The 12601-nt window shown below is 39.6% G+C and overlaps 1 protein-coding gene across 1 annotated transcript in view; it reads right to left on the reverse strand.

Moving 5' to 3' along the window:
• VWA3B (von Willebrand factor A domain containing 3B) overlaps positions 1–12601 on the reverse strand; it is a 202179-nt gene that overhangs the window by 121053 nt on the left and 68525 nt on the right. The gene's annotated exons all lie outside the window — the stretch shown is intronic.

The raw sequence follows: 12601 nt of genomic DNA on the forward strand, positions 1-12601 counted from the left end.
CTCCCGACTACAGGTGGAGCCCTCTATTCACTCCACCACTTAGCTGCCTATGGGACAGTCCCTTGGAAATGTTCAATAGGCAGTTTGTGATGAGAGACTGAAGATGAGAAGCCAGACTAGGGTTGAATGTATAGATCTGGGAGTCATCTGCTTAGAGATTGTAATTGAATTCATGGGATCTGACAAGGTCACCAAGATAGAATGTATGGAGAAGAAGGCTGAGGCTAAAACCTCAGGGATGTACCTGCAGTTAGGAGGTGGTGACTGGTATGATATTCCAGCAGAGGAAACTGAGAGAGAATGGTCTGACAGAGAGGAGAATCAAAAGAAAGAGACATGAAAACACAGTCAGGAGAGTAGATCTAGGAAGAGAGGGTCAGATGCTGCAGAGAGGTCAAAAACAATGATGACTGAGAAAAAGGAATTGGATCTGGCAAGACAGTTATAAGTAGAAATAATGATAATAATACTATAGTAACAAGCATTTATATAGCACCATTTCTATAGTGCCAGGCACTATGCTAAGGGCTTTACTCATTTAATCTTCACAACAGCCTCGGGAGATAGATGCTATTATTATCTCCATTTTTGCAGTTGAGAAAAATGAAGGAAACATAGTTTAAGTGACTTAACCAAGGTCTGAGGCTGAATTTGGATTCAAGTCTTTCTGAATTTATGTCCAGTGCTTGATCTACTGCTCCACCTAAGTATCTAAGCCCGTGGAGAAACCTAAAGGTTCAAGTTCAGCTATGAGGGTAGGATAATGTCACAGTAGACCAGTTGGGACATTATTTTAATGGTAGGCAAAGCTTTGTAGTGTCACTTAAATCATGCGGTGTTAATTAAGGTAATCCTCTCTACAGCTGCTGCTGTCCTGGTGTTCCGATGCACTGAAGGGTCAAGTTTGGCATGAGAGCAAATGTTTAGGCACAATGAATGCAAACCAATTCAAGATACTTTGGTGGGAAATGAGGGGCAGAAACACAGAGAATGGCAAATGAAACAGGCATTAAGGAAATTTAAGGAACTCACACAGTGAGGCATGGATAGGATACGACCGGGCCTATGATTTCACTGGTATTGGGAGCCCCCAATGGAGAAACTCCCTCTGCCAATGCTGATGGGCGTTTTAGAGTCTCTTGGGGTGCTGAGAGATTTTAGTGATTTGCCTAGGATCATATAGCCGATATGTGTCCCTTTCCTCTTCTAGTCCCTTCCCTCTAAGATTATCTCTCATTTGAATTGTATAATCTTACATATATATATATATATATACACACACACACACATATATATGTACACACACACACACACACATATTTTTTTTGCTTGTTGTCTCTCCCTTTAGAATGTGAGGTCCTTGTGGTCAGGGTCTTTGTGTACTTTTGACTTTCTTTGTATCCACAGTGCTTAAAACATTGCCTGGCACAGAGTAGGTGCCTAAAAAATGTTTGTTGTCATCTTTGTCATTATCATCCTTCTTCTCCCTCTCCTCTTCCTTCTTTTCCTTCTCCTTTTCCCTCTTCTCCTTGTCTTCATTCTCTTCCTTCTTCTCTTCTTCCTCCTAATTTTCTTTCTCTTCCTTCTCCTTCTTCTCCTCTTCTTTCCTCAAAAAGAGGCTAGGTGGCACAGGGGGATACGGCACTGAAATTGAAGTCAGGAAGTCCTGAGTTTAAATACCGTCTCAGACATTTACTAGTTATGAGACCCTGACAAATCACTTAATCTCTGCCTTAGTTTACTCATTTGTAAAATGTGGGTAATAATGACACCTTCTTCCCAGGGTCATTATAAAAATAAAGTAAGATGACGTTTGTAAAATGCTTTGGAAACGCTAAAGCACTATATAAATGCCAGATATTATTATTATTGTTATTTGTCCAAGGTGAGACTTCAACCCAGGACTTCTTAACACTTGACCAGCTCTATCCACCATACCACACTTGCTTTCAGAAAATAGAGACAAGAAATAAATATAGTACACTGTAGGGATTCATGTTTAGAAAAAAAATGTCTGGTCAAGAGTATTATGAGAAGAAATTTATCATAAGGTATATTCATTAGGCTCGTACCCACTAGTTTATTTGCTTACTTTGGAATGTTCAAGTCTGCCATTTTTTTACCTTCTATCACTCCCATTTAAATATTTTTGACCTTTTCTAATTATAAAGTTCAAAATTCAGCTATGGTGGCAGAAACGAGGTATAGACCAACATGTCACAACTTATACAAAGATAAGGTCAAAATGGGTACGTGATTTACACATAAAGAGTGATACCATAAGCAAATTAAGAGAGCATGGAATACTTCATCTGTCAGATTTATGGATAAGGGAAAGACCAAAGAAGATATGGGGAGCATTACACATGTAAAATAGATAATTTTGATTATATAAAATTTAAAAGTTTTTGCACAAACAAAACCGATGCAACAAAAATTATAAGGAAAGCAGAAAACTGGGAGGAAATTTGCAACAAGTATGTCTGATAAAGGCCTCATTTCTCAAATGTATATAGAGAACTGAGTCAAATTTATAAAAATACAAATCATTCCCCAACTGATAAATGGTCAAAGTACAAAAACAAGTAGTTTTTAGACAAAGAAATCAAAGCTATCTATGGTCCTATGAAAATGTGCTCTAACTTACTATTGGTTAGAGAAACGCAAATTAAAACAACTCTGAGATACCACCTCACACCTATCAGATTGGCTAACGAGACAAAAATGGAAAATGTTAAATGTTGGAGGGTATGTGGGAAAACTGGGACACTAATGCATTGTTGATAGAGTTGTGAACTGATCGAACCATTCTGGAGAGCAAATTGGAACTACGCCCAAAGGGCTATAAAAATGTGCATACCCTTTGATCCAGCAATACCACTGCTAAGTATATATCCCAAGGACATCCAAAAAAAAAAGGGAAAAAGACCTATTTGTACAAAAATATTTATAACAGCTCTTTTTGTGGTGGCTAAGAATTGGAAATCAAAGGGATACCCATCAAATAGAGAATGGCTAAACAAGCTGTGGTATATGATTGTAATGGAATACTACTGCGCTACAAAAATGATATGTAGGATGATTTCAGAAAAACCTGGAAAGACTTACATGAACTGATGCACAGTGAAGTGAACAGAATCAGGAAAATGTTGTACACAGTAACAGCAGTATTGTTCCATGAAGAACTGTGAGTGACTTAGCTCTTTTCAGTAATACAATGATCCAAGACAATCCTAAAGGACTAATGATGAAGCATACTATCTGCCTCCAGAGAAAGAATTGATACTGATTGAACACAGACTGGAGCATGCTATTTTTCACTTTCTTTCTTTTTTTTCTTTTATTCAAGACTTCTTGTACAAAATTACTAAAATGGAAACATTTTCCACAACTGCACGTATATAATCTGTGTCTGACTGTTTATCATCCCAAAGAGGGAGAGAGGGAGGGACAGAATTCGGAACTCAAAACTTTAAATAAAAATGTAAAAAAATAAAGAGGAAAAACAAAATCAACTATGGGATGTAAGTGCTCCTTTGCATTTATTATGATTTTCTATTTTGACTACCATCCCCTTGGTAGATGTTGGCCTCCACATAATTTTAGCCTTGACATTTTGATTAGTACCTTTCATCACATGACACTTTCCTTCCTGGAACATGTAAGTTAAATGCACTGCATCTCTGGCATTCTAATCCATAAAACCTCCTGATATGTAATATTTAAGAGGAAATTTTAATCTTCAGTCTCTGTAGCTTTCCCCCATGAACTTGGATATTAATGGGTTTTTTTTTTTCCCTCTGAGAAATAACCTTGCAGAGCATATCATTGGGTCACCAAAATTTCACCCTCTCTGGCATTTGCCCTTTTGATTTGTTAATCCTCCTCTTGAGGACAGGTGTCACTAAATGATCTGAGAAAATGACACCACATGTCAGCCCTCTTACCTCGAGGTACTTCAGCATCAGAGCCAAGTAGGTGGCAGTGGGATATCATATATAGAGGCAAAACTTACTCTCACCTATGTTGTCCATTTTTTTTCTTGGTCTAGACCCGTGATTTCATCCAGAAACCACCTCTATCAATTCAAATCAGGTTTCTAGCTGTAATTTAGTCTTAGGGAATGCCCTAGGAACAATGATTGATTAAGTCATTGTCCAGGGTCAGTACATAGTTTGTATCAGGGGCAGGGCTTGAATCCGGGTTTTCGACTCTATCTGCCTTCTATCTTGACACCTGGGTCTCTACCTCAGGAAATATACCTTCTTTTGCCATCCATCATTTCATCAGGAAGATGGGATTCCATTCCTAGCCCCTTGCAGGAACTAGATTTGGAGATGCCCTCACCCTAAAAACCTATGCCACATGTAAACATCCTGCCTATTCTTCCCTGAATCACCAAATAATTTTTTTAAAATGACTGCCTCAGACCTCTGTAACTTGAGATACCAGGCCTTTCCCCTCCATGACTTCATCCGAGGCCCAAACAGGAGCCAAGTATATGTTCAACTTGTGAGCGAATGTCATCTCACAGCACCTTGGTTTGAAGCAAAGGAACTGGAACCAAGGAGGAGTTCAGTCAGGCCCCTGGGTACCTAATCATCAGATATTTATGGACCCAAATAACTAATCTTCCTGATGTTTTATTTTTTTTTCCTGGTATTTGAAAATGAATTAGATTGACACTGTCTTCTATCATCACCAGACAAAGACTGGGAGCTGTATCTGGCAGTCCGATCTTCTCCTTCTCATTGATCCCTATGATTCAGCCCCCATCTGCTGAAGTGAACTTCCGCCCTTTCCCCATTATTACCTCCTATTCTCTCATCCCCATCTGGCTCAGTCCTACCTCTTCCCAGTCTCCATCCTCTTCTTCCCTTCCTTTCTATTGTACCATCTTGAATATCCATTTTTTCATTAACAAACTTTCCGGAAATCATCCTAAAGGGATCTCAGACACACACAATTCAATCATTTTATTTTAGAGATGGGAGGAAACAGAGCCTCAGGATAATTGAGTGGCTTGCCCAAGGTCACAAAGGTAGTGTCAGGAATAGGATTTGAACCTATGTTCTCTGATTCTAGAACCAATACTCTTTCCACTGTACCAGTTCATCCCAGAACCTTCCCTCTCACATTCATCCTATTTTTTTTTTGTTGTTGCACACAGGAAAACCTGGATTCTTCCTAAATGCACTGTATGTCTGACCTACCTTCTCCAGTACCGGATGTTCTCTCTCTCATTCTCCATGAGACACTATTTGACCCTATTTCCACAAAACGCATAGACACCATATGTCTCTGATACAATAATCTACCGGCCTCTAGGTCATTCCTCTCCTCGTTCATCTCCATGTTGTATTATGGACCTCCTCTACCATGCCCCAGCTCTTCATCGCAAAGCCTCTTGTCGTCCAGTTGTTTCAGTCACATCCAACTCTGTGATGCCATTTGGGGTCTGCTTGGCAAAGATACCAAAGTGGTTTGTCATTTCCTTCTCCAGTCTTTGAAGAACAGATGACCTTTCCTCTTGACAACGTCAACCCCTCTTGTGTGTCGTAATTTCATCTCCCCCTCCCCCAAAAAAGAAATGACTTTATCACTCTCACTCTCCATCTATCATCTTTTACCCTTTCATGATCTACTGTCTCCTTTCTCAACTGCTACAAACATGACTCGATCTCCCCATATCCTTACAAAACCTTTATTTGGCTCTAACAATCCATCAAGCTATCATATTGTATTTCTTCTTTCTTGTATAATCGAACTCTTAAAAGTCATCAGAATTTGCTACCTCTACTTTCTCAACTCCAGCAAACATGTCACTCCTCTTACAGTCTGGTTTCTGATTCTACTACTTAGGAGAAACTGTTCACTTTGAGGTTACCAATCACCTCAACTGCCTTATCTGACACTCTTTTCTCAGCTTTCATCAAACTTGACCTCTCTACAGCTTTGGGGCACTGTTTACCATACTCCCCTCCCGGATGTACTCTCCTCACTTCCCTTGCATTCTACTGCTCTCTCTGGTCTTATTCTACCTGTGTGACCAAGCCTTTTCAGTCTCCTCTGCTGGATCATCCTCAAAGTATGTGCATCGGCCAAAACTTTGTCCTTTTTTCTCTTAAACTTTGGGTGATTTCATCTATTCCAATCAATCTAATTATTACATTTATGACCTAGCTGTATGACCATGGCCAAGCGGCTCAACCTCTCATGGCCTTAATACAACTGTCTATGAATTGTAGATGAAGTTGCTGATCCACACTAAGAGAGAGAGTTTTCCACACCAGGAGTTCCCCATACCATGGAAAACACATGCTTCAACCTTAATCCTCCCCTCCCAAGAAGCAACAACAACAAAAACTATTAGATTGTAAACTAATTGGGGATAGATACTGTATCATATTTCATTGTTGTATACCAGGACCTAGGGCAGTCCTTGACACATAGTAGGTGCTTAATGAACATTTGGACCATTACATAGATGCCATTTTGTATGTGCAGCCCATTGAAATATTACATTTCCTATTTTACTTGATTGGCAGGCATCCTAGAGAAGTAAATAGATCCAAGAACTCTATAAATCAAGTCTCTCCTCTTTCAGACTTTAAGTCAGCACTCCAATAAAATGGTCCTTCCCTTTGTGGGAAACAAACGTCTCATCAAAAAGCTGATTCAACACATTGTTACTGGTGGAAAATATACTGTGTATGGCATATTTTTTCCCCATTGATACCAATAAATAAAGAACTGATTAACAAAGAAAAAAATCAGACATTGCTGCAAGTTCACTATGGGAACTCAGTTTTCTGTGTCAATACTTTCTCCTCATATCTGGGTAGAGTCAAGAGAATGCTGGTAAATGTTGAACAACCAGCTTTCCAGAGTGGGGGGGATGTACGTGCACACAATACACTTTTAAGTTGAATCTGAATTATTGACATTTTCTCTGACACTTCCTTAACTCTAGACTGTCGACAAAACAATAAAGCAAGCCCTGATTTGTAGCATTTTCCAATTTGTGAGGTGGTGATGCTCACACTGAAAATTTAACAACCGACTCTTGAGAGCCAGTTGAAGGTAGCTCCAGCACACCTGGGTCAAGAGCAGTTGCCTGACCAACTATACCATTATAACCACAGAGGTATGTGGATAGACCCACAGTTATCCTCTAATAGACAGATATGAGATGATTATATCAGGGAACTAAATTGTACAGTGAATAGTGTCTAAGACCTGGAGTCTGAAAGATCTGAATTCAAATCCTGCCTCTGACATTGACTAGCTATATGAACTGAGCAAATCACTTACCTTCTCTCAAACTTAGTTTCCTCATTTGTGAAAGAATACCTAGCATTTATATAGTACTTTGAGGTCTGTAAAGCATTTTACATATGTTGTCTGTCAACTGAGTGTCATAACAACCCAGTTGGGGTACGTACTATTATTGTCTTCATTTTTCAGATGGGAAAACTGAGGCTGAAACAGTTTGGGTGACTTGCCCAAGGTCACTCAGCTTGTAAGAAGCCAACAGTCATTAGGCCCAGCCCTCTATCTACAATGCCACCCAAATGCCCCTGGCTAATAATAGTATCTACCTTGCAAGGTCCTCTCACTGGGAGGATCAAGTGAAATAACAGGTAAAGCACTCGGCAAACCTTAAAAGTGCTATGTAAATGCTAACTATTATCTTTACTATTATTATGCTGCAACTATTGTTGGATTCATGTTGAGTTTTTTTTTTTTAAATAAACATGCCAGAACTTAAGTTTCCAAATGAATTGTTGTCCCTTCAAAAGTATGGGGTGGTTATACATTTATCCATGTGATACTGCTGTTATTAAAAAAAAAAAAAAACAAACCCTGCAATTCTTTCATTAGAGTCCACAGCACATTCTTCTAATTATCCTCAATACTGGAAAATTTTAGTTCCTTGAGAAAGAATTGAAATCTTTTGGTACTAACTCTAACATAGGTGATCGACTTGGGAAGAATTTTAGTTTAAAAAAACAGCATAGAGGATAATATTTGCCCTATCTACCTCAGGAGCTTGTCATGAGGAGCATATGAGATGACATATAAAGCGTCATTGTTATGATTAAAACTGGGAGGAAATTGCAAAGTTTTAGTTCTAGTATTGATGGCAAGAAAACCTTCTGAAAAATCTGAGCTGCCCCTAAAGTTGAAGTACCTGCCTCCAGAGCTGTTTTGTTCTCTCTCCTCAGAGGTCTTCAAGCAGGTATATTATAAACAGGGATTCCTTTTGTTTATGAATTGGACCAGATGGGCTCTGAGAAATTCCTTTTAACTCTCAAATTCTGGGATTCTGTGAAAAATATGGCATAACTACAAAATAATGACATAGTTATTTATCTGGCTCACAAACTGGTTCTTTAAGCATTTCTAACAAAGGTATGCCCCCCCAAAATTGTTTTTAATAAAGGCAACATCATTAAAATAAGGGTAAAACCTCCCAAGATGACTACTTTGAGGCACTGTAATGGGTTCTCTCTTGTTCCCTAGCAGATACTCCCTGGATAAATGGACAGGAAAGGGGAGAACCTAATCCCATCTCTCCCGGCTCAGGTAAGCCTCAGAGCTCTCCAATACTGGGGACAATACTGATTTAGAAGCAAAAGTCCTGGTACATTTGTTTAAAGTGTCACCAAAGGGTTAAATCAGCTATATGTGCTGTGGGAGCAAATCAGTGTGGACGAAAACTGGCTGTGCTCCAAATATCGTCTCCATTGAATGAGTGAAAGACCCTCACCCTTGGCCTTGAGATACCTTTACGTAAAGTGGATTGGAAGAAAGAATGGGCCCTCTGCCAGAGCTTTTTCCCTGAAGAAATATTTCTGACTGAAACTAACCCCAACCTTAGAGGAGTTGCTATTAGTGAAGGTGAGAGACAAAGAAGGGGAGGGTACTTAAGTACTACTCTCTCTGACCTCTATTCTCCACATAGCTTAAGCACAGCTGGTAAAGGCTGATGGTTTAGGGGAGCATCCAAAGACAGCGTATGTTAATGGATTAGAATTTATGTTCACGATCCCTCCGAGGGAGCAGGAAGAGTAGCACAGAAGGTTTTCCTTGTGGATAATGCTCATACATGAATAAACAGCTTTTAGAACTAGTCTCATCCAGTCTGATTATCTTTGCAATATAAAATTGTAACTAAGACTGATGGAGATATATAGGTGTGTGTACACATATGCACATATATAAATATATATGTGTATGTGTGCATATAAAATATAAATTGTGTATTGTACAAATATATGCAGATATATGTGTACATTTATAAAATATGTGTATGTATGTGTACAGAATATATGTGCATCATATATATAAAATATGTCTGTGGGTATATATGTGTGCATCATATATATAAAATATATCTGTGGGTATATATGTGTCACATATAAACGTGTATGTGCATATATTTATATAGTTTAGTTTTTTTATATATACATATATTTATGTAGTTTATATATATACACACACATATATATGTTGTTTGGCAAAGTCTGTGTGTGTGTGTGTGTGTGTCTAGAGTAGGGAAACCATTAGTAGAGCAGGAGAAATTCAAGGCATAGGCCAGTGTGTCCATATTTCAGATCTGCCAGTGTGTGATGGGTAGGGGTAAGGGGGGGTGAATGGGAGAAAAGGGAGAGGGGATGTTATATACACTTGCACATTCGCTTAGCTAAACAATATTTCTAGACAAAGAAGACAAGTCTCTTGAGTACCCTATGTCAACCTAATAATAAGTCATAGGCATTATACAATATAAATAATATAAATCCTATAATAGCCAAATCTCCAGGATAGTCCTGAGCCTCTCCTTCTTCTCCTGGGTGGAAGACTGCTTCTGCAAAGAACCACCTTCTCTCTACCGTCTTATTCCCCACTCCAATAAGATGTTCTTAATTTTCTCCACCTTCAAGCCTCAGGCCAAATGAACTTGAGGATTGGTTCCAGGACCCACAACCTCATATGAAAATTCTTGGCCTAAAGTAACCCTCAACCTCAGTTATAATGAGCTTCTCTCCTCCCTCCGCCTCTCTCATACCTCATTTCCCTCTCTCTTCTCTCCCATGCCCTGCCTTCTCCATACCCATCATCCAATGGCAGATCTGAAATATGGAAACACTGGCCTGTGCCCTAAATTTCCTCTGCTCTAATCAAAGAGGGGGGAAGGAACTCAAAGGAGCATACCCCCTCCTTAAATTCAAGAAGGCTTTAACAGCAAAATTGCCTTCACCCATAAAAACACCACGGGCTATCTTCTAGGCTATGAGTAATTCATTCATGTGGCCATTCTTTCATTTTCTAAGATAAAGAAAAAAAATTAAGATAACTACATCAGGTTCACTGGGGAGAGGAAAAAAGTGGATTAACTAGTTAAGCAGTCCTATTTCATACCTTTTAGGTGCTGCTGATATCATTTAGAAAAAGAACCAGGTTTCAGGTCTTTAAAACCAAGTGAGGCAGCTCCATTCCATACTAAAATACATCAAAGAAGTTTGGGGCTGAGTCACTGCATGAGCACGTGCTGCTCTCTTCCTCACCCGGCCACTGCCCACATCTGAAGCTGAAGTCGCCTGGGCTCAGCTAGGAAGTGCTGGGAGAAACTTCGGCTATTAACAGTGTTTTTTCTTTTTCAAAAGTCACTAGTAAGGTGCCCCCTTTACCCCATTCCTTCTGGGGAGAATTTCCCACCTTTCTGTCTTTGTCTCCTTCCTTCTAGAAAGATTCTAAACCTGCAATCCTATGAAATGATACTGCTTTCCTGTGCCCTCCAAAGGAAAAACAGGAAAAGGAATTGGCTTAAATGACAGCAAGAAAGGTTTGGTCAAGGGATGGGGAACCTGCAGCCTCGAGGCCACATGTGACCCTCTAGGTCCTGAAGTGCGGCCCTTTGTCTAAATCCAAACTGCACAGAACAAACCCCCTTAATAAAAGGATTTGTTGGGGTAACCAGGTGGCACAGTGGATAGAGTACCTGCCCTGAAGTCAGGAGGACCAAATACTTGACACTTACTAGCCATGTGACCTTGGGCAAGTCACTTAACCCCAACTGCCAAAAAAAAAAAAAGAAGAAGAATTTGTTCTTTTGGTCAGTGTCCTCATAGGTGGAAAGGTGAGCATGGATGATAATAACAATAATAGCCAACATTTATAAAACACTTACTGTATTCCAGGCAACCCTGGGAGATGGATGCTATTATTATCCCCATTTTACAGATGAGGAAACTAAGACAAACACAGGTTAAGTAACTTGCCCAGTGTGAATAAATGCCTGAGGCTAGATTTGAACTCAGATCTTCCCAACTCCAGGCCCAGCCCTCTATCCACTATGCCACTTAAACAGAGTTTTGACTTCTCCTGTCCTGGATATTTCGTTGGGAGTAGCACAATTGGCAAGCGTAGGGTTTTTTATAGTTCTTCATCTCTGTAGGTATACAGAAGCTTTTATGCACATACTTTTTTAAAAAAAAATAGAAGATAGAAATAGCTCTGACAAAACAAAAACAACATCAACAACAACAAATTCTCCCACTCACTGATGCTCAGAGATTGTAATAAATCATAGGATGTCAGAGTGCGAAAGGATCTCAGAGATCCTTGAGTTCAGTCCCTCCCTTTTACAAAGAAACTGGCAGGCAGCCAACTAGTATTTATCAAGTACTAACTATGAACCAGGTGCTGTGTAACTGTGTTACGGAAGAATAATAGCTAGCATTTATATGTTTTAAGGTTTGTAGATCACTTTACATTTACTATTTTAGGTGATCCTCACAATAACACCCTGTGAGGTAGGCACTATTATTATCCCCATTTTACAGATGAGGAAACTGAGGCGAAAAGCAGTTAAGTGACTTGCCCAAGTTATTACAGCTAGTAAGTATCCAAGGTGGGATTTACAGGTCTTCTTGACTCCAGATGCAACACTCTATCTATGCCACCCTAAATAAAATGATGTAGAATGATAAATTTAGAATTAAAAAGTATAGAGGCCAGCTAGTATAATTCCTTTATCTTACAGATGAAGAAACTGAAGCCAGTTTGACAGAGGCAGAGAGACTTGCCCAAGGTCTCATAGGCATTAAGTAGCAAAGCTGGGATTCAAACCCAGGTCTTCTTCCAATTCTCCAATTCATCCCCCTGCCTTTCTGAAAATCACATAATTAAGAGGTTCACTCCTATGACTTACATACCCACAGAAAGAATGGCATCGAGTCATTTAAAACCCAATGTGAATCAAATGATCAGATCCTTTTTGGGGAACAGGTTGGGATATCGAAAGCACAGAGAAAACAGAGGTGCCCAGAGCGCTGTGTGAGGGCTCATCGCTACACCAAGAAGTCTTACAGGGACAGGGAGGAGGGCACCGCACTGCGAATTTCACATTCCTTGTAGGGCTGGCTCCACATGCAAGTGAATACTTCCCAAACATTCTTTTTATATCATGTCACTGAATTCCAGAGACCATAAGAAATGCTCTAAGTCTAAACCAGTCATTAGAGTTCCACATGGGCCAGCTCCTCTGTGTGTGTGTGTGTGTGTGTGTGTGTGTGTGTGTGTGTGTGTGTGT

Source organism: Vombatus ursinus, unplaced genomic scaffold, assembly GCF_900497805.2.
Source record: "Vombatus ursinus unplaced genomic scaffold, bare-nosed wombat genome assembly UNPS02011591.1, whole genome shotgun sequence".
NCBI classification, from domain to species: Eukaryota; Metazoa; Chordata; class Mammalia; order Diprotodontia; family Vombatidae; genus Vombatus; species Vombatus ursinus.